Below are 26,806 nucleotides of genomic sequence, written 5' to 3'. Positions count from 1 at the left end.
GAGAAACTGGGAGGTTGCGTGTATAAAAAGCATAGTCTGAAGGTCGTGAAAATGAGATGGTCAGGGATCGGGGGTCTCTATTCTATTTTTACGAGAAAAACATGTGATTCCGACCGGGGATAATGGCCAAATTGTAACAGGGGGCGTGAGTAAAAGAGAGCACTTAGCAGAGGATGGTTTCGATGCATCGACCTCTGGGTTATGGGCCCAGCACGCTTCCGCTGCGCCACTCTGCTGCCATACCTCCAAAAGAGAGGGGTAGCCTATTACCCGCTGACTGTTGTTAAGACGCTAATGTGGAGGCCATCTCTGTGTTGCAATTGTCCATTTGTTGGCGGCTGTAGTTCCACGCAGTTGTTATGTTTTATCATTCTCTTCTTTTTATTGTGTTGATCAGAAGGTCCTCTAAGAAACATACTCCATTTACCATGTTGTGGCTTTTTTACGACTTTAATCAAAGTGGCGGAGCGTGGTTGTCTCTGTGGCGCAATTGGTTAGCGCGTTCGGCTGTTAACCGGAAGGTTGGTGGTTCAAGCCCACCCAGGGACGGCAGTGTCCTCTTTTTGTCTCAGTTGCATGTTACAGAAAATCCTATGGTGCCTCTCAACTTAAAGTTTCGGCCAGAAGAGGAGGGCACCGGTTGTAAGACTATTTCAACATGTACAGTGTGAAAAATTTTGAGAAGAGAAAAAAATCCCAGTGATTTGGATGACATAGTTGCAATGTAGAAAGAATGGTCCAGAGCCTTTGGCCCTCTTTGGTTGTGGGCCTAAATGTCTTTCCATGCGCCACTCTGTTTCAAAGAAGATGACACATGACATGAGAAACTGGGAGGTTCAAGCAAAGCTTGAAGGTTGTGAAAACTTTTTTTTGTCTGATAACCAAAAGGTTGGTGGTTCAAGCCCACCCAGGGATGATTGTACCCTCTTTTTGTTTCAGTTGCATGTCAGAGTTACAGAAAGTCCTACTGTGGCTCTCAACTGAGAGTTTCGGTCGGATGCCCATTTCAAATACCCAACACAAACAAGAGACCCCTCTGAAAATAGATAGAAGACGAGGGCACCGGGAGAGCATTTGTCGACAGGTTGAAACATCATCTATGAGACTAACAAAAGTTCCTTCGAGCCGGAATTGAACCAGCGACCTAAGGATTGCTGATTTTCTACTACAGTCCTCCGCTCTACCAGCTGAGCTATCGAAGGCTTGCCGAGCTGGTTGTCGGGTGCTTCCTAAGCTTGCAAATGAGTTACATGAGTAGGGAAACAGAGGAGAATTGTCCCGCTCTTTGAAAAACTCGGCAAACCAAAACTTTGGAGAATACGGGCGTCGATCCCGTTACCTCTCGCATGCTAAGCGAGCGCTCTACCATTTGAGCTAATCCCCCTTCTGGCAGTCCATGTTGGGGTCCATGCTGGTTTCCATGTTGGGGTGCCTGATTCACCACAATTGTGATCATCACATACTTTTCAACCTGTAGCTTTAAGCTTTTTTTTTTTTTTTTTTTTTTTTTTATTTAAGTGTGGATGTCTTTCTCCCGTAAAAGCAGAAGGAGCGTGGAGCTTACAGGGTGCCGGGTGGTGTAAAAGTATAGGTGAGTCGTTAGTGTACAGAGTGAAGAATTGTGGGAAGAGAAAAGAAATCAGAATGATTTAAATAAGAAAGTCGCAACGTAGAAAAGATGGTCTAGATCCAATGGCCCATTTGGTTGTGGGCCCAAAAGCCTTTGCCTGTGCCACTTTGTTGCAAAGGCGAAAACATGTGGCATGAGAAACTGGGAGGTTGCGTGTATAAAAAGCATAGTCTGAAGGTCGTGAAAATGAGATGGTCAGGGATCGGGGGTCTCTATTCTATTTTTACGAGAAAAACATGTGATTCCGACCGGGGATAATGGCCAAATTGTAACAGGGGGCGTGAGTAAAAGAGAGCACTTAGCAGAGGATGGTTTCGATGCATCGACCTCTGGGTTATGGGCCCAGCACGCTTCCGCTGCGCCACTCTGCTGCCATACCTCCAAAAGAGAGGGGTAGCCTATTACCCGCTGACTGTTGTTAAGACGCTAATGTGGAGGCCATCTCTGTGTTGCAATTGTCCATTTGTTGGCGGCTGTAGTTCCACGCAGTTGTTATGTTTTATCATTCTCTTCTTTTTATTGTGTTGATCAGAAGGTCCTCTAAGAAACATACTCCATTTACCATGTTGTGGCTTTTTTACGACTTTAATCAAAGTGGCGGAGCGTGGTTGTCTCTGTGGCGCAATTGGTTAGCGCGTTCGGCTGTTAACCGGAAGGTTGGTGGTTCAAGCCCACCCAGGGACGGCAGTGTCCTCTTTTTGTCTCAGTTGCATGTTACAGAAAATCCTATGGTGCCTCTCAACTTAAAGTTTCGGCCAGAAGAGGAGGGCACCGGTTGTAAGACTATTTCAACATGTACAGTGTGAAAAATTTTGAGAAGAGAAAAAAATCCCAGTGATTTGGATGACATAGTTGCAATGTAGAAAGAATGGTCCAGAGCCTTTGGCCCTCTTTGGTTGTGGGCCTAAATGTCTTTCCATGCGCCACTCTGTTTCAAAGAAAAAAAAAGAAATGGAGACAGCACTACCAAATTTTCAAAGTGAAGATCCTTTTATTCCACGGTGCAACGTTTCAGCTCAATACGAGCCTTTCTCAAGCATAATAATGTGACATACAAAACGCATATATATGCAATACAGGGTCATTAAACCAATTACATACATATACTAAACTTGTGCAATAATGCTACAACAGGTATACAAAATTTTTATATCAATAGGATCCCCTATGAATGTGCTAATACATGAATAGAAAAATAAATAAAAACATTACATATACATAGTATAAATCGTGCATTCACTGTAATAAGGCCAATCAATCAGATGGGCTACATGTGTATAATAACATGTGATAGTGTAAGAAAACAGGTGTATAAAATAAAGTTAAAAACATCTTACCCTCACTGGATCGGCTGATAGCGTTGTGCACTTCCTTACTACATGGAAACTGAGTATTGCGTAATCCTAGCACCTGTGTGTATGAGTCATCGCATGATACGTCATTATACGCATGCGCATTGTCTACCAGAGGCGCTAGTCGCCATATTGAAAAAGGGCTATACACCCAAAGATGTTTCTCATGAGTGACTTCGGATCCTGTCCGTCTCAACTATGAGTCATTAGACATATCGCAGATTCACATCTGCGCAATGCCCATAAAGGATCGCCGGACCCATTTTGAAAAAGGGCAACATCACTCCATATGTTGCCCATACATCCCGTCCACTATGAAATCTAATTGATCAAATATAAAGCGATGTGAACTATGTATACTATCTCTATAGACTGAGATTAAATGTCTCAGACCAATAATCCCTATACCTCAGCTATAATGATGAGGATTTTAGGAGCGCATATGCGTATATATAAAGCTCATAATATACAGAGATTTACACATCGTCTTAGGGATGCTGTGGACGGAAGACATGAATAATATATATGAGAACACTTTTCAAAAAAAAAGGTATAAGATGCATATAGTCAAGTATAAGGGTAGTGCAGATATACAGCCTCAACCGATCCTTGAGGCAAATCTTGAGAATAATATCTAGGATAAAAAGAAAAAGGAGAAAAATATATAAAATAGTTTATAGGACATTGATAATATATATCAGACCTAAATATTGTAAATAGCATACAAAATATAATTATAATATAGATATAGTCAAATTATTTCCTATTCTCCTAATACACAGAGGAGGGGGAGGAACAAGGGGAAGATGATAAATGCACGGGCAGATGTTCAAATCAGAGTGTACCACTGGATTATCTAGAGAAACTTGGAAAGATTTTGAAGTCTATATTAAGACCTCTAGGGGATAAGGTGTCTAATTTAAAAATCCATTCCAACTCCAATCTTTTCAGTTTGGAGATCCTATCTCCACCTCGTCTATGGCGCGGTACATGATCAACAATATATAACTTAAAGTCATTCTCACCATGGTTATTTTCCACAAAATGTTTGGGTAATGGTAGGTCAATTTTCTTGGTACGAATGGTGGACTTATGATTGTTTATACGCTTTCTACAATCAAGAGAGGTTTCACCTACATACAATAATTTGCAAGGACATTGAATAATATATATTACATGATCCGATTTACATGTGAGGTGATATTTAATTTTATAAGTAGAACCTTTAATAGGATGGGTGAACACCTCGCTCCTAACCAAATTCCTACAATTATTGCAACCCAAACACGGGAAACAACCAAATTTTTGGGGGGCTAATAAAGACTGGTAATTCTTAGTCAAAGAGCCCACATCGGCATGTACTAAACGATCTCTTAAATTTTTGGTCCTACGATAAGCTATACGTGGTGGGACCTCAAATTCTGGAATTTTATCAAAAGAACTCCTAAGTATCCCCCATTCTTTTTTAATGATGTTGGCAATGTCATTGCTCTTATGAGAGTATGTAGACACCAGTGTTAGTCTATGCGAGGGCGTTTGTTTGCGTTTTTGCAGAAGATCACATCTCGAAATCCCCTCCACTTTGGATTTTTTATTGTCCAATAGTTTTTTAGGGTACCCCCGATTCCTAAATTTCTGAGACATATCGCTCAACCTGATGTCAAGAGTGGAAGGATCCTGCACAATCCTTTTCACCCTCAACATCTGGCTGTAGGGAAGAGATGCGATCATAGGATGGGGGTGACAGCTTTCAAACCTCAATAAATTGTTACGATCTGTAGGTTTACTATATAAATCTGTGGTAAGTTTATGTTCCTGAATATACACTCGATTGTAGAAAGCGTATAAACAATCATAAGTCCACCATTCGTACCAAGAAAATTGACCTACCATTACCCAAACATTTTGTGGAAAATAACCATGGTGAGAATGACTTTAAGTTATATATTGTTGATCATGTACCGCGCCATAGACGAGGTGGAGATAGGATCTCCAAACTGAAAAGATTGGAGTTGGAATGGATTTTTAAATTAGACACCTTATCCCCTAGAGGTCTTAATATAGACTTCAAAATCTTTCCAAGTTTCTCTAGATAATCCAGTGGTACACTCTGATTTGAACATCTGCCCGTGCATTTATCATCTTCCCCTTGTTCCTCCCCCTCCTCTGTGTATTAGGAGAATAGGAAATAATTTGACTATATCTATATTATAATTATATTTTGTATGCTATTTACAATATTTAGGTCTGATATATATTATCAATGTCCTATAAACTATTTTATATATTTTTCTCCTTTTTCTTTTTATCCTAGATATTATTCTCAAGATTTGCCTCAAGGATCGGTTGAGGCTGTATATCTGCACTACCCTTATACTTGACTATATGCATCTTATACCTTTTTTTTTGAAAAGTGTTCTCATATATATTATTCATGTCTTCCGTCCACAGCATCCCTAAGACGATGTGTAAATCTCTGTATATTATGAGCTTTATATATACGCATATGCGCTCCTAAAATCCTCATCATTATAGCTGAGGTATAGGGATTATTGGTCTGAGACATTTAATCTCAGTCTATAGAGATAGTATACATAGTTCACATCGCTTTATATTTGATCAATTAGATTTCATAGTGGACGGGATGTATGGGCAACATATGGAGTGATGTTGCCCTTTTTCAAAATGGGTCCGGCGATCCTTTATGGGCATTGCGCAGATGTGAATCTGCGATATGTCTAATGACTCATAGTTGAGACGGACAGGATCCGAAGTCACTCATGAGAAACATCTTTGGGTGTATAGCCCTTTTTCAATATGGCGACTAGCGCCTCTGGTAGACAATGCGCATGCGTATAATGACGTATCATGCGATGACTCATACACACAGGTGCTAGGATTACGCAATACTCAGTTTCCATGTAGTAAGGAAGTGCACAACGCTATCAGCCGATCCAGTGAGGGTAAGATGTTTTTAACTTTATTTTATACACCTGTTTTTGTACACTATCACATGTCATTATACACATGTAGCCCATCTGATTGATTGGCCTTATTACAGTGAATGCACGATTTATACTATGTATATGTAATGTTTTTATTTATTTTTCTATTCATGTATTAGCACATTCATAGGGGATCCTATTGATATAAAAATTTTGTATACCTGTTGTAGCATTATTGCACAAGTTTAGTATATGTATGTAATTGGTTTAATGACCCTGTATTGCATATATATGCGTTTTGTATGTCACATTATTATGCTTGAGAAAGGCTCGTATTGAGCTGAAACGTTGCACCGTGGAATAAAAGGATCTTCACTTTGAAAATTTGGTAGTGCTGTCTCCATTTCTTTTTTATCTTGATTGAGGGGTCACTCGGACTGTGACCCAGGAGACGCGCACCCTCTTGAAAATTTATCCTGTGCTGCTGATCTACACATATCTGTTTCAAAGAAGATGACACATGACATGAGAAACTGGGAGGATCAAGCAAAGCTTGAAGGTTGTGAAAACTTTTTTTTGTCTGATAACCAAAAGGTTGGTGGTTCAAGCCCACCCAGGGATGATTGTACCCTCTTTTTGTTTCAGTTGCATGTCAGAGTTACAGAAAGTCCTACTGTAGCTCTCAACTGAGAGTTTCGGTCGGATGCCCATTTCAAATACCCAACACAAACAAGAGACCCCTCTGAAAATAGATAGAAGACGAGGGCACCGGGAGAGCATTTGTCGACAGGTTGAAACATCATCTATGAGACTAACAAAAGTTCCTTCGAGCCGGAATTGAACCAGCGACCTAAGGATTGCTGATTTTCTACTACAGTCCTCCGCTCTACCAGCTGAGCTATCGAAGGCTTGCTGAGCTGGTTGTCGGGTGCTTCCTAAGCTTGCAAATGAGTTACATGAGTAGGGAAACAGAGGAGAATTGTCCCGCTCTTTGAAAAACTCGGCAAACCAAAACTTTGGAGAATACGGGCGTCGATCCCGTTACCTCTCGCATGCTAAGCGAGCGCTCTACCATTTGAGCTAATCCCCCTTCTGGCAGTCCATGTTGGGGTCCATGCTGGTTTCCATGTTGGGGTGCCTGATTCACCACAATTGTGATCATCACATACTTTTCAACCTGTAGCTTTAAGCTTTTTTTTTTTTTTTTTTTTTTTATTTAAGTGTGGATGTCTTTCTCCCGTAAAAGCAGAAGGAGCGTGGAGCTTACAGGGTGCCGGGTGGTGTAAAAGTATAGGTGAGTCGTTAGTGTACAGAGTGAAGAATTGTGGGAAGAGAAAAGAAATCAGAGTGATTTAAATAAGAAAGTCGCAACGTAGAAAAGATGGTCTAGATCCAATGGCCCATTTGGTTGTGGGCCCAAAAGCCTTTGCCTGTGCCACTTTGTTGCAAAGGCGAAAACATGTGGCATGAGAAACTGGGAGGTTGCGTGTATAAAAAGCATAGTCTGAAGGTCGTGAAAATGAGATGGTCAGGGATCGGGGGTCTCTATTCTATTTTTACGAGAAAAACATGTGATTCCGACCGGGGATAATGGCCAAATTGTAACAGGGGGCGTGAGTAAAAGAGAGCACTTAGCAGAGGATGGTTTCGATGCATCGACCTCTGGGTTATGGGCCCAGCACGCTTCCGCTGCGCCACTCTGCTGCCATACCTCCAAAAGAGAGGGGTAGCCTATTACCCGCTGACTGTTGTTAAGACGCTAATGTGGAGGCCATCTCTGTGTTGCAATTGTCCATTTGTTGGCGGCTGTAGTTCCACGCAGTTGTTATGTTTTATCATTCTCTTCTTTTTATTGTGTTGATCAGAAGGTCCTCTAAGAAACATACTCCATTTACCATGTTGTGGCTTTTTTACGACTTTAATCAAAGTGGCAGAGCGTGGTTGTCTCTGTGGCGCAATTGGTTAGCGCGTTCGGCTGTTAACCGGAAGGTTGGTGGTTCAAGCCCACCCAGGGACGGCAGTGTCCTCTTTTTGTCTCAGTTGCATGTTACAGAAAATCCTATGGTGCCTCTCAACTTAAAGTTTCGGCCAGAAGAGGAGGGCACCGGTTGTAAGACTATTTCAACATGTACAGTGTGAAAAATTTTGAGAAGAGAAAAAAATCCCAGTGATTTGGATGACATAGTTGCAATGTAGAAAGAATGGTCCAGAGCCTTTGGCCCTCTTTGGTTGTGGGCCTAAATGTCTTTCCATGCGCCACTCTGTTTCAAAGAAGATGACACATGACATGAGAAACTGGGAGGTTCAAGCAAAGCTTGAAGGTTGTGAAAACTTTTTTTTGTCTGATAACCAAAAGGTTGGTGGTTCAAGCCCACCCAGGGATGATTGTACCCTCTTTTTGTTTCAGTTGCATGTCAGAGTTACAGAAAGTCCTACTGTGGCTCTCAACTGAGAGTTTCGGTCGGATGCCCATTTCAAATACCCAACACAAACAAGAGACCCCTCTGAAAATAGATAGAAGACGAGGGCACCGGGAGAGCATTTGTCGACAGGTTGAAACATCATCTATGAGACTAACAAAAGTTCCTTCGAGCCGGAATTGAACCAGCGACCTAAGGATTGCTGATTTTCTACTACAGTCCTCCGCTCTACCAGCTGAGCTATCGAAGGCTTGCTGAGCTGGTTGTCGGGTGCTTCCTAAGCTTGCAAATGAGTTACATGAGTAGGGAAACAGAGGAGAATTGTCCCGCTCTTTGAAAAACTCGGCAAACCAAAACTTTGGAGAATACGGGCGTCGATCCCGTTACCTCTCGCATGCTAAGCGAGCGCTCTACCATTTGAGCTAATCCCCCTTCTGGCAGTCCATGTTGGGGTCCATGCTGGTTTCCATGTTGGGGTGCCTGATTCACCACAATTGTGATCATCACATACTTTTCAACCTGTAGCTTTAAGCTTTTTTTTTTTTTTTTTTTTTTTTTTTATTTAAGTGTGGATGTCTTTCTCCCGTAAAAGCAGAAGGAGCGTGGAGCTTACAGGGTGCCGGGTGGTGTAAAAGTATAGGTGAGTCGTTAGTGTACAGAGTGAAGAATTGTGGGAAGAGAAAAGAAATCAGAATGATTTAAATAAGAAAGTCGCAACGTAGAAAAGATGGTCTAGATCCAATGGCCCATTTGGTTGTGGGCCCAAAAGCCTTTGCCTGTGCCACTTTGTTGCAAAGGCGAAAACATGTGGCATGAGAAACTGGGAGGTTGCGTGTATAAAAAGCATAGTCTGAAGGTCGTGAAAATGAGATGGTCAGGGATCGGGGGTCTCTATTCTATTTTTACGAGAAAAACATGTGATTCCGACCGGGGATAATGGCCAAATTGTAACAGGGGGCGTGAGTAAAAGAGAGCACTTAGCAGAGGATGGTTTCGATGCATCGACCTCTGGGTTATGGGCCCAGCACGCTTCCGCTGCGCCACTCTGCTGCCATACCTCCAAAAGAGAGGGGTAGCCTATTACCCGCTGACTGTTGTTAAGACGCTAATGTGGAGGCCATCTCTGTGTTGCAATTGTCCATTTGTTGGCGGCTGTAGTTCCACGCAGTTGTTATGTTTTATCATTCTCTTCTTTTTATTGTGTTGATCAGAAGGTCCTCTAAGAAACATACTCCATTTACCATGTTGTGGCTTTTTTACGACTTTAATCAAAGTGGCAGAGCGTGGTTGTCTCTGTGGCGCAATTTGTTAGCGCGTTCGGCTGTTAACCGGAAGGTTGGTGGTTCAAGCCCACCCAGGGACGGCAGTGTCCTCTTTTTGTCTCAGTTGCATGTTACAGAAAATCCTATGGTGCCTCTCAACTTAAAGTTTCGGCCAGAAGAGGAGGGCACCGGTTGTAAGACTATTTCAACATGTACAGTGTGAAAAATTTTGAGAAGAGAAAAAAATCCCAGTGATTTGGATGACATAGTTGCAATGTAGAAAGAATGGTCCAGAGCCTTTGGCCCTCTTTGGTTGTGGGCCTAAATGTCTTTCCATGCGCCACTCTGTTTCAAAGAAGATGACACATGACATGAGAAACTGGGAGGTTCAAGCAAAGCTTGAAGGTTGTGAAAACTTTTTTTTGTCTGATAACCAAAAGGTTGGTGGTTCAAGCCCACCCAGGGATGATTGTACCCTCTTTTTGTTTCAGTTGCATGTCAGAGTTACAGAAAGTCCTACTGTGGCTCTCAACTGAGAGTTTCGGTCGGATGCCCATTTCAAATACCCAACACAAACAAGAGACCCCTCTGAAAATAGATAGAAGACGAGGGCACCGGGAGAGCATTTGTCGACAGGTTGAAACATCATCTATGAGACTAACAAAAGTTCCTTCGAGCCGGAATTGAACCAGCGACCTAAGGATTGCTGATTTTCTACTACAGTCCTCCGCTCTACCAGCTGAGCTATCGAAGGCTTGCTGAGCTGGTTGTCGGGTGCTTCCTAAGCTTGCAAATGAGTTACATGAGTAGGGAAACAGAGGAGAATTGTCCCGCTCTTTGAAAAACTCGGCAAACCAAAACTTTGGAGAATACGGGCGTCGATCCCGTTACCTCTCGCATGCTAAGCGAGCGCTCTACCATTTGAGCTAATCCCCCTTCTGGGAGTCCATGTTGGGGTCCATGCTGGTTTCCATGTTGGGGTGCCTGATTCACCACAATTGTGATCATCACATACTTTTCAACCTGTAGCTTTAAGCTTTTTTTTTTTTTTTTTTTTTTTTTTTTATTTAAGTGTGGATGTCTTTCTCCCGTAAAAGCAGAAGGAGCGTGGAGCTTACAGGGTGCCGGGTGGTGTAAAAGTATAGGTGAGTCGTTAGTGTACAGAGTGAAGAATTGTGGGAAGAGAAAAGAAATCAGAATGATTTAAATAAGAAAGTCGCAACGTAGAAAAGATGGTCTAGATCCAATGGCCCATTTGGTTGTGGGCCCAAAAGCCTTTGCCTGTGCCACTTTGTTGCAAAGGCGAAAACATGTGGCATGAGAAACTGGGAGGTTGCGTGTATAAAAAGCATAGTCTGAAGGTCGTGAAAATGAGATGGTCAGGGATCGGGGGTCTCTATTCTATTTTTACGAGAAAAACATGTGATTCCGACCGGGGATAATGGCCAAATTGTAACAGGGGGCGTGAGTAAAAGAGAGCACTTAGCAGAGGATGGTTTCGATGCATCGACCTCTGGGTTATGGGCCCAGCACGCTTCCGCTGCGCCACTCTGCTGCCATACCTCCAAAAGAGAGGGGTAGCCTATTACCCGCTGACTGTTGTTAAGACGCTAATGTGGAGGCCATCTCTGTGTTGCAATTGTCCATTTGTTGGCGGCTGTAGTTCCACGCAGTTGTTATGTTTTATCATTCTCTTCTTTTTATTGTGTTGATCAGAAGGTCCTCTAAGAAACATACTCCATTTACCATGTTGTGGCTTTTTTACGACTTTAATCAAAGTGGCAGAGCGTGGTTGTCTCTGTGGCGCAATTGGTTAGCGCGTTCGGCTGTTAACCGGAAGGTTGGTGGTTCAAGCCCACCCAGGGACGGCAGTGTCCTCTTTTTGTCTCAGTTGCATGTTACAGAAAATCCTATGGTGCCTCTCAACTTAAAGTTTCGGCCAGAAGAGGAGGGCACCGGTTGTAAGACTATTTCAACATGTACAGTGTGAAAAATTTTGAGAAGAGAAAAAAATCCCAGTGATTTGGATGACATAGTTGCAATGTAGAAAGAATGGTCCAGAGCCTTTGGCCCTCTTTGGTTGTGGGCCTAAATGTCTTTCCATGCGCCACTCTGTTTCAAAGAAGATGACACATGACATGAGAAACTGGGAGGTTCAAGCAAAGCTTGAAGGTTGTGAAAACTTTTTTTTGTCTGATAACCAAAAGGTTGGTGGTTCAAGCCCACCCAGGGATGATTGTACCCTCTTTTTGTTTCAGTTGCATGTCAGAGTTACAGAAAGTCCTACTGTGGCTCTCAACTGAGAGTTTCGGTCGGATGCCCATTTCAAATACCCAACACAAACAAGAGACCCCTCTGAAAATAGATAGAAGACGAGGGCAGCGGGAGAGCATTTGTCGACAGGTTGAAACATCATCTATGAGACTAACAAAAGTTCCTTCGAGCCGGAATTGAACCAGCGACCTAAGGATTGCTGATTTTCTACTACAGTCCTCCGCTCTACCAGCTGAGCTATCGAAGGCTTGCTGAGCTGGTTGTCGGGTGCTTCCTAAGCTTGCAAATGAGTTACATGAGTAGGGAAACAGAGGAGAATTGTCCCGCTCTTTGAAAAACTCGGCAAACCAAAACTTTGGAGAATACGGGCGTCGATCCCGTTACCTCTCGCATGCTAAGCGAGCGCTCTACCATTTGAGCTAATCCCCCTTCTGGGAGTCCATGTTGGGGTCCATGCTGGTTTCCATGTTGGGGTGCCTGATTCACCACAATTGTGATCATCACATACTTTTCAACCTGTAGCTTTAAGCTTTTTTTTTTTTTTTTTTATTTTTTTATTTAAGTGTGGATGTCTTTCTCCCGTAAAAGCAGAAGGAGCGTGGAGCTTACAGGGTGCCGGGTGGTGTAAAAGTATAGGTGAGTCGTTAGTGTACAGAGTGAAGAATTGTGGGAAGAGAAAAGAAATCAGAATGATTTAAATAAGAAAGTCGCAACGTAGAAAAGATGGTCTAGATCCAATGGCCCATTTGGTTGTGGGCCCAAAAGCCTTTGCCTGTGCCACTTTGTTGCAAAGGCGAAAACATGTGGCATGAGAAACTGGGAGGTTGCGTGTATAAAAAGCATAGTCTGAAGGTCGTGAAAATGAGATGGTCAGGGATCGGGGGTCTCTATTCTATTTTTACGAGAAAAACATGTGATTCCGACCGGGGATAATGGCCAAATTGTAACAGGGGGCGTGAGTAAAAGAGAGCACTTAGCAGAGGATGGTTTCGATGCATCGACCTCTGGGTTATGGGCCCAGCACGCTTCCGCTGCGCCACTCTGCTGCCATACCTCCAAAAGAGAGGGGTAGCCTATTACCCGCTGACTGTTGTTAAGACGCTAATGTGGAGGCCATCTCTGTGTTGCAATTGTCCATTTGTTGGCGGCTGTAGTTCCACGCAGTTGTTATGTTTTATCATTCTCTTCTTTTTATTGTGTTGATCAGAAGGTCCTCTAAGAAACATACTCCATTTACCATGTTGTGGCTTTTTTACGACTTTAATCAAAGTGGCAGAGCGTGGTTGTCTCTGTGGCGCAATTGGTTAGCGCGTTCGGCTGTTAACCGGAAGGTTGGTGGTTCAAGCCCACCCAGGGACGGCAGTGTCCTCTTTTTGTCTCAGTTGCATGTTACAGAAAATCCTATGGTGCCTCTCAACTTAAAGTTTCGGCCAGAAGAGGAGGGCACCGGTTGTAAGACTATTTCAACATGTACAGTGTGAAAAATTTTGAGAAGAGAAAAAAATCCCAGTGATTTGGATGACATAGTTGCAATGTAGAAAGAATGGTCCAGAGCCTTTGGCCCTCTTTGGTTGTGGGCCTAAATGTCTTTCCATGCGCCACTCTGTTTCAAAGAAGATGACACATGACATGAGAAACTGGGAGGTTCAAGCAAAGCTTGAAGGTTGTGAAAACTTTTTTTTGTCTGATAACCAAAAGGTTGGTGGTTCAAGCCCACCCAGGGATGATTGTACCCTCTTTTTGTTTCAGTTGCATGTCAGAGTTACAGAAAGTCCTACTGTGGCTCTCAACTGAGAGTTTCGGTCGGATGCCCATTTCAAATACCCAACACAAACAAGAGACCCCTCTGAAAATAGATAGAAGACGAGGGCACCGGGAGAGCATTTGTCGACAGGTTGAAACATCATCTATGAGACTAACAAAAGTTCCTTCGAGCCGGAATTGAACCAGCGACCTAAGGATTGCTGATTTTCTACTACAGTCCTCCGCTCTACCAGCTGAGCTATCGAAGGCTTGCTGAGCTGGTTGTCGGGTGCTTCCTAAGCTTGCAAATGAGTTACATGAGTAGGGAAACAGAGGAGAATTGTCCCGCTCTTTGAAAAACTCGGCAAACCAAAACTTTGGAGAATACGGGCGTCGATCCCGTTACCTCTCGCATGCTAAGCGAGCGCTCTACCATTTGAGCTAATCCCCCTTCTGGCAGTCCATGTTGGGGTCCATGCTGGTTTCCATGTTGGGGTGCCTGATTCACCACAATTGTGATCATCACATACTTTTCAACCTGTAGCTTTAAGCTTTTTTTTTTTTTTTTTTTATTTAAGTGTGGATGTCTTTCTCCCGTAAAAGCAGAAGGAGCGTGGAGCTTACAGGGTGCCGGGTGGTGTAAAAGTATAGGTGAGTCGTTAGTGTACAGAGTGAAGAATTGTGGGAAGAGAAAAGAAATCAGAATGATTTAAATAAGAAAGTCGCAACGTAGAAAAGATGGTCTAGATCCAATGGCCCATTTGGTTGTGGGCCCAAAAGCCTTTGCCTGTGCCACTTTGTTGCAAAGGCGAAAACATGTGGCATGAGAAACTGGGAGGTTGCGTGTATAAAAAGCATAGTCTGAAGGTCGTGAAAATGAGATGGTCAGGGATCGGGGGTCTCTATTCTATTTTTACGAGAAAAACATGTGATTCCGACCGGGGATAATGGCCAAATTGTAACAGGGGGCGTGAGTAAAAGAGAGCACTTAGCAGAGGATGGTTTCGATGCATCGACCTCTGGGTTATGGGCCCAGCACGCTTCCGCTGCGCCACTCTGCTGCCATACCTCCAAAAGAGAGGGGTAGCCTATTACCCGCTGACTGTTGTTAAGACGCTAATGTGGAGGCCATCTCTGTGTTGCAATTGTCCATTTGTTGGCGGCTGTAGTTCCACGCAGTTGTTATGTTTTATCATTCTCTTCTTTTTATTGTGTTGATCAGAAGGTCCTCTAAGAAACATACTCCATTTACCATGTTGTGGCTTTTTTACGACTTTAATCAAAGTGGCAGAGCGTGGTTGTCTCTGTGGCGCAATTGGTTAGCGCGTTCGGCTGTTAACCGGAAGGTTGGTGGTTCAAGCCCACCCAGGGACGGCAGTGTCCTCTTTTTGTCTCAGTTGCATGTTACAGAAAATCCTATGGTGCCTCTCAACTTAAAGTTTCGGCCAGAAGAGGAGGGCACCGGTTGTAAGACTATTTCAACATGTACAGTGTGAAAAATTTTGAGAAGAGAAAAAAATCCCAGTGATTTGGATGACATAGTTGCAATGTAGAAAGAATGGTCCAGAGCCTTTGGCCCTCTTTGGTTGTGGGCCTAAATGTCTTTCCATGCGCCACTCTGTTTCAAAGAAGATGACACATGACATGAGAAACTGGGAGGTTCAAGCAAAGCTTGAAGGTTGTGAAAACTTTTTTTTGTCTGATAACCAAAAGGTTGGTGGTTCAAGCCCACCCAGGGATGATTGTACCCTCTTTTTGTTTCAGTTGCATGTCAGAGTTACAGAAAGTCCTACTGTGGCTCTCAACTGAGAGTTTCGGTCGGATGCCCATTTCAAATACCCAACACAAACAAGAGACCCCTCTGAAAATAGATAGAAGACGAGGGCACCGGGAGAGCATTTGTCGACAGGTTGAAACATCATCTATGAGACTAACAAAAGTTCCTTCGAGCCGGAATTGAACCAGCGACCTAAGGATTGCTGATTTTCTACTACAGTCCTCCGCTCTACCAGCTGAGCTATCGAAGGCTTGCTGAGCTGGTTGTCGGGTGCTTCCTAAGCTTGCAAATGAGTTACATGAGTAGGGAAACAGAGGCGAATTGTCCCGCTCTTTGAAAAACTCGGCAAACCAAAACTTTGGAGAATACGGGCGTCGATCCCGTTACCTCTCGCATGCTAAGCGAGCGCTCTACCATTTGAGCTAATCCCCCTTCTGGGAGTCCATGTTGGGGTCCATGCTGGTTTCCATGTTGGGGTGCCTGATTCACCACAATTGTGATCATCACATACTTTTCAACCTGTAGCTTTAAGCTTTTTTTTTTTTTTTTTTTTTTTTTTTATTTAAGTGTGGATGTCTTTCTCCCGTAAAAGCAGAAGGAGCGTGGAGCTTACAGGGTGCCGGGTGGTGTAAAAGTATAGGTGAGTCGTTAGTGTACAGAGTGAAGAATTGTGGGAAGAGAAAAGAAATCAGAATGATTTAAATAAGAAAGTCGCAACGTAGAAAAGATGGTCTAGATCCAATGGCCCATTTGGTTGTGGGCCCAAAAGCCTTTGCCTGTGCCACTTTGTTGCAAAGGCGAAAACATGTGGCATGAGAAACTGGGAGGTTGCGTGTATAAAAAGCATAGTCTGAAGGTCGTGAAAATGAGATGGTCAGGGATCGGGGGTCTCTATTCTATTTTTACGAGAAAAACATGTGATTCCGACCGGGGATAATGGCCAAATTGTAACAGGGGGCGTGAGTAAAAGAGAGCACTTAGCAGAGGATGGTTTCGATGCATCGACCTCTGGGTTATGGGCCCAGCACGCTTCCGCTGCGCCACTCTGCTGCCATACCTCCAAAAGAGAGGGGTAGCCTATTACCCGCTGACTGTTGTTAAGACGCTAATGTGGAGGCCATCTCTGTGTTGCAATTGTCCATTTGTTGGCGGCTGTAGTTCCACGCAGTTGTTATGTTTTATCATTCTCTTCTTTTTATTGTGTTGATCAGAAGGTCCTCTAAGAAACATACTCCATTTACCATGTTGTGGCTTTTTTACGACTTTAATCAAAGTGGCAGAGCGTGGTTGTCTCTGTGGCGCAATTGGTTAGCGCGTTCGGCTGTTAACCGGAAGGTTGGTGGTTCAAGCCCACCCAGGGACGGCAGTGTCCTCTTTTTGTCTCAGTTGCATGTTACAGAAAATCCTATGGTGCCTCTCAACTTAAAGTTTCGGCCAGAAGAGGAGGGCACCGGTTGTAAGACTATTTCAACATGTACAGTGTGAAAAATTTTGAGAAGAGAAAAAAATCCCAGTGATTTGGATGACATAGTTGCAATGTAGAAAGAATGGTCCAGAGCCTTTGGCCCTCTTTGGTTGTGGGCCTAAATGTCTTTCCATGCGCCACTCTGTTTCAAAGAAGATGACACATGACATGAGAAACTGGGAGGTTCAAGCAAAGCTTGAAGGTTGTGAAAACTTTTTTTTGTCTGATAACCAAAAGGTTGGTGGTTCAAGCCCACCCAGGGATGATTGTACCCTCTTTTTGTTTCAGTTGCATGTCAGAGTTACAGAAAGTCCTACTGTGGCTCTCAACTGAGAGTTTCGGTCGGATGCCCATTTCAAATACCCAACACAAACAAGAGACCCCTCTGAAAATAGATAGAAGACGAGGGCACCGGGAGAGCATTTGTCGACAGGTTGAAACATCATCTATGAGACTAACAAAAGTTCCTTCGAGCCGGAATTGAACCAGCGACCTAAGGATTGCTGATTTTCTACTACAGTCCTCCGCTCTACCAGCTGAGCTATCGAAGGCTTGCTGAGCTGGTTGTCGGGTGCTTCCTAAGCTTGCAAATGAGTTACATGAGTAGGGAAACAGAGGCGAATTGTCCCGCTCTTTGAAAAACTCGGCAAACCAAAACTTTGGAGAATACGGGCGTCGATCCCGTTACCTCTCGCATGCTAAGCGAGCGCTCTACCATTTGAGCTAATCCCCCTTCTGGGAGTCCATGTTGGGGTCCATGCTGGTTTCCATGTTGGGGTGCCTGATTCACCACAATTGTGATCATCACATACTTTTCAACCTGTAGCTTTAAGCTTTTTTTTTTTTTTTTTTTTTTTTTTTATTTAAGTGTGGATGTCTTTCTCCCGTAAAAGCAGAAGGAGCGTGGAGCTTACAGGGTGCCGGGTGGTGTAAAAGTATAGGTGAGTCGTTAGTGTACAGAGTGAAGAATTGTGGGAAGAGAAAAGAAATCAGAATGATTTAAATAAGAAAGTCGCAACGTAGAAAAGATGGTCTAGATCCAATGGCCCATTTGGTTGTGGGCCCAAAAGCCTTTGCCTGTGCCACTTTGTTGCAAAGGCGAAAACATGTGGCATGAGAAACTGGGAGGTTGCGTGTATAAAAAGCATAGTCTGAAGGTCGTGAAAATGAGATGGTCAGGGATCGGGGGTCTCTATTCTATTTTTACGAGAAAAACATGTGATTCCGACCGGGGATAATGGCCAAATTGTAACAGGGGGCGTGAGTAAAAGAGAGCACTTAGCAGAGGATGGTTTCGATGCATCGACCTCTGGGTTATGGGCCCAGCACGCTTCCGCTGCGCCACTCTGCTGCCATACCTCCAAAAGAGAGGGGTAGCCTATTACCCGCTGACTGTTGTTAAGACGCTAATGTGGAGGCCATCTCTGTGTTGCAATTGTCCATTTGTTGGCGGCTGTAGTTCCACGCAGTTGTTATGTTTTATCATTCTCTTCTTTTTATTGTGTTGATCAGAAGGTCCTCTAAGAAACATACTCCATTTACCATGTTGTGGCTTTTTTACGACTTTAATCAAAGTGGCAGAGCGTGGTTGTCTCTGTGGCGCAATTGGTTAGCGCGTTCGGCTGTTAACCGGAAGGTTGGTGGTTCAAGCCCACCCAGGGACGGCAGTGTCCTCTTTTTGTCTCAGTTGCATGTTACAGAAAATCCTATGGTGCCTCTCAACTTAAAGTTTCGGCCAGAAGAGGAGGGCACCGGTTGTAAGACTATTTCAACATGTACAGTGTGAAAAATTTTGAGAAGAGAAAAAAATCCCAGTGATTTGGATGACATAGTTGCAATGTAGAAAGAATGGTCCAGAGCCTTTGGCCCTCTTTGGTTGTGGGCCTAAATGTCTTTCCATGCGCCACTCTGTTTCAAAGAAGATGACACATGACATGAGAAACTGGGAGGTTCAAGCAAAGCTTGAAGGTTGTGAAAACTTTTTTTTGTCTGATAACCAAAAGGTTGGTGGTTCAAGCCCACCCAGGGATGATTGTACCCTCTTTTTGTTTCAGTTGCATGTCAGAGTTACAGAAAGTCCTACTGTGGCTCTCAACTGAGAGTTTCGGTCGGATGCCCATTTCAAATACCCAACACAAACAAGAGACCCCTCTGAAAATAGATAGAAGACGAGGGCACCGGGAGAGCATTTGTCGACAGGTTGAAACATCATCTATGAGACTAACAAAAGTTCCTTCGAGCCGGAATTGAACCAGCGACCTAAGGATTGCTGATTTTCTACTACAGTCCTCCGCTCTACCAGCTGAGCTATCGAAGGCTTGCCGAGCTGGTTGTCGGGTGCTTCCTAAGCTTGCAAATGAGTTACATGAGTAGGGAAACAGAGGAGAATTGTCCCGCTCTTTGAAAAACTCGGCAAACCAAAACTTTGGAGAATACGGGCGTCGATCCCGTTACCTCTCGCATGCTAAGCGAGCGCTCTACCATTTGAGCTAATCCCCCTTCTGGCAGTCCATGTTGGGGTCCATGCTGGTTTCCATGTTGGGGTGCCTGATTCACCACAATTGTGATCATCACATACTTTTCAACCTGTAGCTTTAAGCTTTTTTTTTTTTTTTTTTTTTTTAAGTGTGGATGTCTTTCTCCCGTAAAAGCAGAAGGAGCGTGGAGCTTACAGGGTGCCGGGTGGTGTAAAAGTATAGGTGAGTCGTTAGTGTACAGAGTGAAGAATTGTGGGAAGAGAAAAGAAATCAGAATGATTTAAATAAGAAAGTCGCAACGTAGAAAAGATGGTCTAGATCCAATGGCCCATTTGGTTGTGGGCCCAAAAGCCTTTGCCTGTGCCACTTTGTTGCAAAGGCGAAAACATGTGGCATGAGAAACTGGGAGGTTGCGTGTATAAAAAGCATAGTCTGAAGGTCGTGAAAATGAGATGGTCAGGGATCGGGGGTCTCTATTCTATTTTTACGAGAAAAACATGTGATTCCGACCGGGGATAATGGCCAAATTGTAACAGGGGGCGTGAGTAAAAGAGAGCACTTAGCAGAGGATGGTTTCGATCCATCGACCTCTGGGTAATGGGCCCAGCACGCTTCTGCTGCGCCACTCTGCTGCCATACCTCCAAAAGAGAGGGGTAGCCTTTTACCCGCTGACTGTTGTTAAGACGCTAATGTGGAGGCCATCTCTGTGTTGCAATTGTCCATTTGTTGGCGGCTGTAGTTCCACGCAGTTGTTATGTTTTATCATTCTCTTCTTTTTATTGTGTTGATCAGAAGGTCCTCTAAGAAACATACTCCATTTACCATGTTGTGGCTTTTTTACGACTTTAATCAAAGTGGGGGAGCGTGGTTGTCTCTGTGGCGCAATTGGTTAGCGCGTTCGGCTGTTAACCGGAAGGTTGGTGGTTCAAGCCCACCCAGGGACGGCAGTGTCCTCTTTTTGTCTCAGTTGCATGTTACAGAAAATCCTATGGTGCCTCTCAACTTAAAGTTTCGGCCAGAAGAGGAGGGCACCGGTTGTAAGACCATTTCAACATGTACAGTGTGAAAAATTTTGAGAAGAGAAAAAAATCCCAGTGATTTGGATGACATAGTTGCAATGTAGAAAGAATGGTCCAGAGCCTTTGGCCCTCTTTGGTTGTGGGCCTAAATGTCTTTCCATGCGCCACTCTGTTTCAAAGAAGATGACACATGACATGAGAAACTGGGAGGTTCAAGCAAAGCTTGAAGGTTGTGAAAACTTTTTTTTGTCTGATAACCAAAAGGTTGGTGGTTCAAGCCCACCCAGGGATGATTGTACCCTCTTTTTGTTTCAGTTGCATGTCAGAGTTACAGAAAGTCCTACTGTGGCTCTCAACTGAGAGTTTCGGTCGGATGCCCATTTCAAATACCCAACACAAACAAGAGACCCCTCTGAAAATAGATAGAAGACGAGGGCACCGGGAGAGCATTTGTCGACAGGTTGAAACATCATCTATGAGACTAACAAAAGTTCCTTCGAGCCGGAATTGAACCAGCGACCTAAGGATTGCTGATTTTCTACTACAGTCCTCCGCTCTACCAGCTGAGCTATCGAAGGCTTGCCGAGCTGGTTGTCGGGTGCTTCCTAAGCTTGCAAATGAGTTACATGAGTAGGGAAACAGAGGAGAATTGTCCCGCTCTTTGAAAAACTCGGCAAACCAAAACTTTGGAGAATACGGGCGTCGATCCCGTTACCTCTCGCATGCTAAGCGAGCGCTCTACCATTTGAGCTAATCCCCCTTCTGGCAGTCCATGTTGGGGTCCATGCTGGTTTCCATGTTGGGGTGCCTGATTCACCACAATTGTGATCATCACATACTTTTCAACCTGTAGCTTTAAGCTTTTTTTTTTTTTTTTTTTTTTTAAGTGTGGATGTCTTTCTCCCGTAAAAGCAGAAGGAGCGTGGAGCTTACAGGGTGCCGGGTGGTGTAAAAGTATAGGTGAGTCGTTAGTGTACAGAGTGAAGAATTGTGGGAAGAGAAAAGAAATCAGAATGATTTAAATAAGAAAGTCGCAACGTAGAAAAGATGGTCTAGATCCAATGGCCCATTTGGTTGTGGGCCCAAAAGCCTTTGCCTGTGCCACTTTGTTGCAAAGGCGAAAACATGTGGCATGAGAAACTGGGAGGTTGCGTGTATAAAAAGCATAGTCTGAAGGTCGTGAAAATGAGATGGTCAGGGATCGGGGGTCTCTATTCTATTTTTACGAGAAAAACATGTGATTCCGACCGGGGATAATGGCCAAATTGTAACAGGGGGCGTGAGTAAAAGAGAGCACTTAGCAGAGGATGGTTTCGATCCATCGACCTCTGGGTAATGGGCCCAGCACGCTTCTGCTGCGCCACTCTGCTGCCATACCTCCAAAAGAGAGGGGTAGCCTTTTACCCGCTGACTGTTGTTAAGACGCTAATGTGGAGGCCATCTCTGTGTTGCAATTGTCCATTTGTTGGCGGCTGTAGTTCCACGCAGTTGTTATGTTTTATCATTCTCTTCTTTTTATTGTGTTGATCAGAAGGTCCTCTAAGAAACATACTCCATTTACCATGTTGTGGCTTTTTTACGACTTTAATCAAAGTGGGGGAGCGTGGTTGTCTCTGTGGCGCAATTGGTTAGCGCGTTCGGCTGTTAACCGGAAGGTTGGTGGTTCAAGCCCACCCAGGGACGGCAGTGTCCTCTTTTTGTCTCAGTTGCATGTTACAGAAAATCCTATGGTGCCTCTCAACTTAAAGTTTCGGCCAGAAGAGGAGGGCACCGGTTGTAAGACCATTTCAACATGTACAGTGTGAAAAATTTTGAGAAGAGAAAAAAATCCCAGTGATTTGGATGACATAGTTGCAATGTAGAAAGAATGGTCCAGAGCCTTTGGCCCTCTTTGGTTGTGGGCCTAAATGTCTTTCCATGCGCCACTCTGTTTCAAAGAAGATGACACATGACATGAGAAACTGGGAGGTTCAAGCAAAGCTTGAAGGTTGTGAAAACTTTTTTTTGTCTGATAACCAAAAGGTTGGTGGTTCAAGCCCACCCAGGGATGATTGTACCCTCTTTTTGTTTCAGTTGCATGTCAGAGTTACAGAAAGTCCTACTGTGGCTCTCAACTGAGAGTTTCGGTCGGATGCCCATTTCAAATACCCAACACAAACAAGAGACCCCTCTGAAAATAGATAGAAGACGAGGGCACCGGGAGAGCATTTGTCGACAGGTTGAAACATCATCTATGAGACTAACAAAAGTTCCTTCGAGCCGGAATTGAACCAGCGACCTAAGGATTGCTGATTTTCTACTACAGTCCTCCGCTCTACCAGCTGAGCTATCGAAGGCTTGCCGAGCTGGTTGTCGGGTGCTTCCTAAGCTTGCAAATGAGTTACATGAGTAGGGAAACAGAGGAGAATTGTCCCGCTCTTTGAAAAACTCGGCAAACCAAAACTTTGGAGAATACGGGCGTCGATCCCGTTACCTCTCGCATGCTAAGCGAGCGCTCTACCATTTGAGCTAATCCCCCTTCTGGCAGTCCATGTTGGGGTCCATGCTGGTTTCCATGTTGGGGTGCCTGATTCACCACAATTGTGATCATCACATACTTTTCAACCTGTAGCTTTAAGCTTTTTTTTTTTTTTTTTTTTTTTTAAGTGTGGATGTCTTTCTCCCGTAAAAGCAGAAGGAGCGTGGAGCTTACAGGGTGCCGGGTGGTGTAAAAGTATAGGTGAGTCGTTAGTGTACAGAGTGAAGAATTGTGGGAAGAGAAAAGAAATCAGAATGATTTAAATAAGAAAGTCGCAACGTAGAAAAGATGGTCTAGATCCAATGGCCCATTTGGTTGTGGGCCCAAAAGCCTTTGCCTGTGCCACTTTGTTGCAAAGGCGAAAACATGTGGCATGAGAAACTGGGAGGTTGCGTGTATAAAAAGCATAGTCTGAAGGTCGTGAAAATGAGATGGTCAGGGATCGGGGGTCTCTATTCTATTTTTACGAGAAAAACATGTGATTCCGACCGGGGATAATGGCCAAATTGTAACAGGGGGCGTGAGTAAAAGAGAGCACTTAGCAGAGGATGGTTTCGATCCATCGACCTCTGGGTTATGGGCCCAGCACGCTTCCGCTGCGCCACTCTGCTGCCATACCTCCAAAAGAGAGGGGTAGCCTTTTACCCGCTGACTGTTGTTAAGACGCTAATGTGGAGGCCATCTCTGTGTTGCAATTGTCCATTTGTTGGCGGCTGTAGTTCCACGCAGTTGTTATGTTTTATCATTCTCTTCTTTTTATTGTGTTGATCAGAAGGTCCTCTAAGAAACATACTCCATTTACCATGTTGTGGCTTTTTTACGACTTTAATCAAAGTGGGGGAGCGTGGTTGTCTCTGTGGCGCAATTGGTTAGCGCGTTCGACTGTTAACCGGAAGGTTGGTGGTTCAAGTTGCATGTTACAGAAAATCCTATGGTGCCTCTCAACTTAAAGTTTCGGCCAGAAGAGGAGGGCACCGGTTGTAAGACCATTTCAACATGTACAGTGTGAAAAATTTTGAGAAGAGAAAAAAATCCCAGTGATTTGGATGACATAGTTGCAATGTAGAAAGAATGGTCCAGAGCCTTTGGCCCTCTTTGGTTGTGGGCCTAAATGTCTTTCCATGCGCCACTCTGTTTCAAAGAAGATGACACATGACATGAGAAACTGGGAGGTTCAAGCAAAGGTTGTGAAAACTTTTTTTTGTCTGATAACCAAAAGGTTGGTGGTTCAAGCCCACCCAGGGATGATTGTACCCTCTTTTTGTTTCAGTTGCATGTCAGAGTTACAGAAAGTCCTACTGTGGCTCTCAACTGAGAGTTTCGGTCGGATGCCCATTTCAAATACCCAACACAAACAAGAGACCCCTCTGAAAATAGATAGAAGACGAGGGCACCGGGAGAGCATTTGTCGACAGGTTGAAACATCATCTATGAGACTAACAAAAGTTCCTTCGAGCCGGAATTGAACCAGCGACCTAAGGATTGCTGATTTTCTACTACAGTTCTCCGCTCTACCAGCTGAGCTATCGAAGGCTTGCCGAGCTGGTTGTCGGGTGCTTCCTAAGCTTGCAAATGAGTTACATGAGTAGGGAAACAGAGGAGAATTGTCCCGCTCTTTGAAAAACTCGGCAAACCAAAACTTTGGAGAATACGGGCGTCGATCCCGTTACCTCTCGCATGCTAAGCGAGCGCTCTACCATTTGAGCTAATCCCCCTTCTGGCAGTCCATGTTGGGGTCCATGCTGGTTTCCATGTTGGGGTGCCTGATTCACCACAATTGTGATCATCACATACTTTTCAACCTGTAGCTTTAAGCTTTTTTTTTTTTTTTTTTTTTTTAAGTGTGGATGTCTTTCTCCCGTAAAAGCAGAAGGAGCGTGGAGCTTACAGGGTGCCGGGTGGTGTAAAAGTATAGGTGAGTCGTTAGTGTACAGAGTGAAGAATTGTGGGAAGAGAAAAGAAATCAGAATGATTTAAATAAGAAAGTTGCAACGTAGAAAAGATGGTCTAGATCCAATGGCCCATTTGGTTGTGGGCCCAAAAGCCTTTGCCTGTGCCACTTTGTTGCAAAGGCGAAAACATGTGGCATGAGAAACTGGGAGGTTGCGTGTATAAAAAGCATAGTCTGAAGGTCGTGAAAATGAGATGGTCAGGGATCGGGGGTCTCTATTCTATTTTTACGAGAAAAACATGTGATTCCGACCGGGGATAATGGCCAAATTGTAACAGGGGGCGTGAGTAAAAGAGAGCACTTAGCAGAGGATGGTTTCGATCCATCGACCTCTGGGTAATGGGCCCAGCACGCTTCTGCTGCGCCACTCTGCTGCCATACCTCCAAAAGAGAGGGGTAGCCTTTTACCCGCTGACTGTTGTTAAGACGCTAATGTGGAGGCCATCTCTGTGTTGCAATTGTCCATTTGTTGGCGGCTGTAGTTCCACGCAGTTGTTATGTTTTATCATTCTCTTCTTTTTATTGTGTTGATCAGAAGGTCCTCTAAGAAACATACTCCATTTACCATGTTGTGGCTTTTTTACGACTTTAATCAAAGTGGGGGAGCGTGGTTGTCTCTGTGGCGCAATTGGTTAGCGCGTTCGGCTGTTAACCGGAAGGTTGGTGGTTCAAGCCCACCCAGGGACGGCAGTGTCCTCTTTTTGTCTCAGTTGCATGTTACAGAAAATCCTATGGTGCCTCTCAACTTAAAGTTTCGGCCAGAAGAGGAGGGCACCGGTTGTAAGACCATTTCAACATGTACAGTGTGAAAAATTTTGAGAAGAGAAAAAAATCCCAGTGATTTGGATGACATAGTTGCAATGTAGAAAGAATGGTCCAGAGCCTTTGGCCCTCTTTGGTTGTGGGCCTAAATGTCTTTCCATGCGCCACTCTGTTTCAAAGAAGATGACACATGACATGAGAAACTGGGAGGTTCAAGCAAAGCTTGAAGGTTGTGAAAACTTTTTTTTGTCTGATAACCAAAAGGTTGGTGGTTCAAGCCCACCCAGGGATGATTGTACCCTCTTTTTGTTTCAGTTGCATGTCAGAGTTACAGAAAGTCCTACTGTGGCTCTCAACTGAGAGTTTCGGTCGGATGCCCATTTCAAATACCCAACACAAACAAGAGACCCCTCTGAAAATAGATAGAAGACGAGGGCACCGGGAGAGCATTTGTCGACAGGTTGAAACATCATCTATGAGACTAACAAAAGTTCCTTCGAGCCGGAATTGAACCAGCGACCTAAGGATTGCTGATTTTCTACTACAGTCCTCCGCTCTACCAGCTGAGCTATCGAAGGCTTGCCGAGCTGGTTGTCGGGTGCTTCCTAAGCTTGCAAATGAGTTACATGAGTAGGGAAACAGAGGAGAATTGTCCCGCTCTTTGAAAAACTCGGCAAACCAAAACTTTGGAGAATACGGGCGTCGATCCCGTTACCTCTCGCATGCTAAGCGAGCGCTCTACCATTTGAGCTAATCCCCCTTCTGGCAGTCCATGTTGGGGTCCATGCTGGTTTCCATGTTGGGGTGCCTGATTCACCACAATTGTGATCATCACATACTTTTCAACCTGTAGCTTTAAGCTTTTTTTTTTTTTTTTTTTTTTTAAGTGTGGATGTCTTTCTCCCGTAAAAGCAGAAGGAGCGTGGAGCTTACAGGGTGCCGGGTGGTGTAAAAGTATAGGTGAGTCGTTAGTGTACAGAGTGAAGAATTGTGGGAAGAGAAAAGAAATCAGAATGATTTAAATAAGAAAGTCGCAACGTAGAAAAGATGGTCTAGATCCAATGGCCCATTTGGTTGTGGGCCCAAAAGCCTTTGCCTGTGCCACTTTGTTGCAAAGGCGAAAACATGTGGCATGAGAAACTGGGAGGTTGCGTGTATAAAAAGCATAGTCTGAAGGTCGTGAAAATGAGATGGTCAGGGATCGGGGGTC

General features: G+C 44.2%; 23 non-coding genes across 23 annotated transcripts; 11 read left to right on the top strand and 12 right to left on the bottom strand.

Moving 5' to 3' along the window:
• Positions 1–475: 475 nt before the first annotated feature.
• TRNAN-GUU (transfer RNA asparagine (anticodon GUU)) lies at positions 476–549 on the top strand. Its single transcript has one exon. It is a non-coding gene; the product is annotated as a tRNA-Asn (tRNA).
• A 567-nt stretch (positions 550–1,116) lies between these two features.
• On the bottom strand, positions 1,117–1,202 carry TRNAY-GUA (transfer RNA tyrosine (anticodon GUA)). The gene is given in 2 exon segments: positions 1,117–1,152; positions 1,166–1,202. It is a non-coding gene; the product is annotated as a tRNA-Tyr (tRNA).
• Positions 1,203–2,240: 1,038 nt separating this feature from the next.
• Positions 2,241–2,314, top strand: TRNAN-GUU (transfer RNA asparagine (anticodon GUU)). The gene has a single exon. It is a non-coding gene; the product is annotated as a tRNA-Asn (tRNA).
• A 4,435-nt stretch (positions 2,315–6,749) lies between these two features.
• TRNAY-GUA (transfer RNA tyrosine (anticodon GUA)) lies at positions 6,750–6,835 on the bottom strand. The gene is given in 2 exon segments: positions 6,750–6,785; positions 6,799–6,835. It is a non-coding gene; the product is annotated as a tRNA-Tyr (tRNA).
• A 1,035-nt stretch (positions 6,836–7,870) lies between these two features.
• On the top strand, positions 7,871–7,944 carry TRNAN-GUU (transfer RNA asparagine (anticodon GUU)). Its single transcript has one exon. It is a non-coding gene; the product is annotated as a tRNA-Asn (tRNA).
• A 567-nt stretch (positions 7,945–8,511) lies between these two features.
• On the bottom strand, positions 8,512–8,597 carry TRNAY-GUA (transfer RNA tyrosine (anticodon GUA)). The gene is given in 2 exon segments: positions 8,512–8,547; positions 8,561–8,597. It is a non-coding gene; the product is annotated as a tRNA-Tyr (tRNA).
• Positions 8,598–10,277: 1,680 nt separating this feature from the next.
• Positions 10,278–10,363, bottom strand: TRNAY-GUA (transfer RNA tyrosine (anticodon GUA)). Its single transcript is given in 2 exon segments — positions 10,278–10,313; positions 10,327–10,363. It is a non-coding gene; the product is annotated as a tRNA-Tyr (tRNA).
• Positions 10,364–11,403: 1,040 nt separating this feature from the next.
• Positions 11,404–11,477, top strand: TRNAN-GUU (transfer RNA asparagine (anticodon GUU)). The gene has a single exon. It is a non-coding gene; the product is annotated as a tRNA-Asn (tRNA).
• A 567-nt stretch (positions 11,478–12,044) lies between these two features.
• On the bottom strand, positions 12,045–12,130 carry TRNAY-GUA (transfer RNA tyrosine (anticodon GUA)). Its single transcript is given in 2 exon segments — positions 12,045–12,080; positions 12,094–12,130. It is a non-coding gene; the product is annotated as a tRNA-Tyr (tRNA).
• A 1,038-nt stretch (positions 12,131–13,168) lies between these two features.
• On the top strand, positions 13,169–13,242 carry TRNAN-GUU (transfer RNA asparagine (anticodon GUU)). Its single transcript has one exon. It is a non-coding gene; the product is annotated as a tRNA-Asn (tRNA).
• Positions 13,243–13,809: 567 nt separating this feature from the next.
• Positions 13,810–13,895, bottom strand: TRNAY-GUA (transfer RNA tyrosine (anticodon GUA)). The gene is given in 2 exon segments: positions 13,810–13,845; positions 13,859–13,895. It is a non-coding gene; the product is annotated as a tRNA-Tyr (tRNA).
• A 1,031-nt stretch (positions 13,896–14,926) lies between these two features.
• On the top strand, positions 14,927–15,000 carry TRNAN-GUU (transfer RNA asparagine (anticodon GUU)). The gene has a single exon. It is a non-coding gene; the product is annotated as a tRNA-Asn (tRNA).
• Positions 15,001–15,567: 567 nt separating this feature from the next.
• On the bottom strand, positions 15,568–15,653 carry TRNAY-GUA (transfer RNA tyrosine (anticodon GUA)). Its single transcript is given in 2 exon segments — positions 15,568–15,603; positions 15,617–15,653. It is a non-coding gene; the product is annotated as a tRNA-Tyr (tRNA).
• Positions 15,654–16,692: 1,039 nt separating this feature from the next.
• Positions 16,693–16,766, top strand: TRNAN-GUU (transfer RNA asparagine (anticodon GUU)). The gene has a single exon. It is a non-coding gene; the product is annotated as a tRNA-Asn (tRNA).
• A 567-nt stretch (positions 16,767–17,333) lies between these two features.
• TRNAY-GUA (transfer RNA tyrosine (anticodon GUA)) lies at positions 17,334–17,419 on the bottom strand. The gene is given in 2 exon segments: positions 17,334–17,369; positions 17,383–17,419. It is a non-coding gene; the product is annotated as a tRNA-Tyr (tRNA).
• A 1,039-nt stretch (positions 17,420–18,458) lies between these two features.
• Positions 18,459–18,532, top strand: TRNAN-GUU (transfer RNA asparagine (anticodon GUU)). Its single transcript has one exon. It is a non-coding gene; the product is annotated as a tRNA-Asn (tRNA).
• Positions 18,533–19,099: 567 nt separating this feature from the next.
• TRNAY-GUA (transfer RNA tyrosine (anticodon GUA)) lies at positions 19,100–19,185 on the bottom strand. Its single transcript is given in 2 exon segments — positions 19,100–19,135; positions 19,149–19,185. It is a non-coding gene; the product is annotated as a tRNA-Tyr (tRNA).
• A 1,031-nt stretch (positions 19,186–20,216) lies between these two features.
• Positions 20,217–20,290, top strand: TRNAN-GUU (transfer RNA asparagine (anticodon GUU)). The gene has a single exon. It is a non-coding gene; the product is annotated as a tRNA-Asn (tRNA).
• A 567-nt stretch (positions 20,291–20,857) lies between these two features.
• TRNAY-GUA (transfer RNA tyrosine (anticodon GUA)) lies at positions 20,858–20,943 on the bottom strand. Its single transcript is given in 2 exon segments — positions 20,858–20,893; positions 20,907–20,943. It is a non-coding gene; the product is annotated as a tRNA-Tyr (tRNA).
• A 1,031-nt stretch (positions 20,944–21,974) lies between these two features.
• Positions 21,975–22,048, top strand: TRNAN-GUU (transfer RNA asparagine (anticodon GUU)). The gene has a single exon. It is a non-coding gene; the product is annotated as a tRNA-Asn (tRNA).
• A 567-nt stretch (positions 22,049–22,615) lies between these two features.
• On the bottom strand, positions 22,616–22,701 carry TRNAY-GUA (transfer RNA tyrosine (anticodon GUA)). The gene is given in 2 exon segments: positions 22,616–22,651; positions 22,665–22,701. It is a non-coding gene; the product is annotated as a tRNA-Tyr (tRNA).
• Positions 22,702–25,447: 2,746 nt separating this feature from the next.
• TRNAN-GUU (transfer RNA asparagine (anticodon GUU)) lies at positions 25,448–25,521 on the top strand. Its single transcript has one exon. It is a non-coding gene; the product is annotated as a tRNA-Asn (tRNA).
• Positions 25,522–26,088: 567 nt separating this feature from the next.
• On the bottom strand, positions 26,089–26,174 carry TRNAY-GUA (transfer RNA tyrosine (anticodon GUA)). The gene is given in 2 exon segments: positions 26,089–26,124; positions 26,138–26,174. It is a non-coding gene; the product is annotated as a tRNA-Tyr (tRNA).
• Between the last annotated feature and the right edge of the window lie 632 nt (positions 26,175–26,806).

The sequence above is a fragment of the Rhinoderma darwinii genome, unplaced genomic scaffold (genome assembly GCF_050947455.1).
Source record: "Rhinoderma darwinii isolate aRhiDar2 unplaced genomic scaffold, aRhiDar2.hap1 Scaffold_4321, whole genome shotgun sequence".
Taxonomy (NCBI): Eukaryota; Metazoa; Chordata; class Amphibia; order Anura; family Rhinodermatidae; genus Rhinoderma; species Rhinoderma darwinii.
The sequence above is the reverse complement of the archived record's forward strand: the minus strand, read 5'-3'. Positions and strand labels throughout refer to the sequence as shown.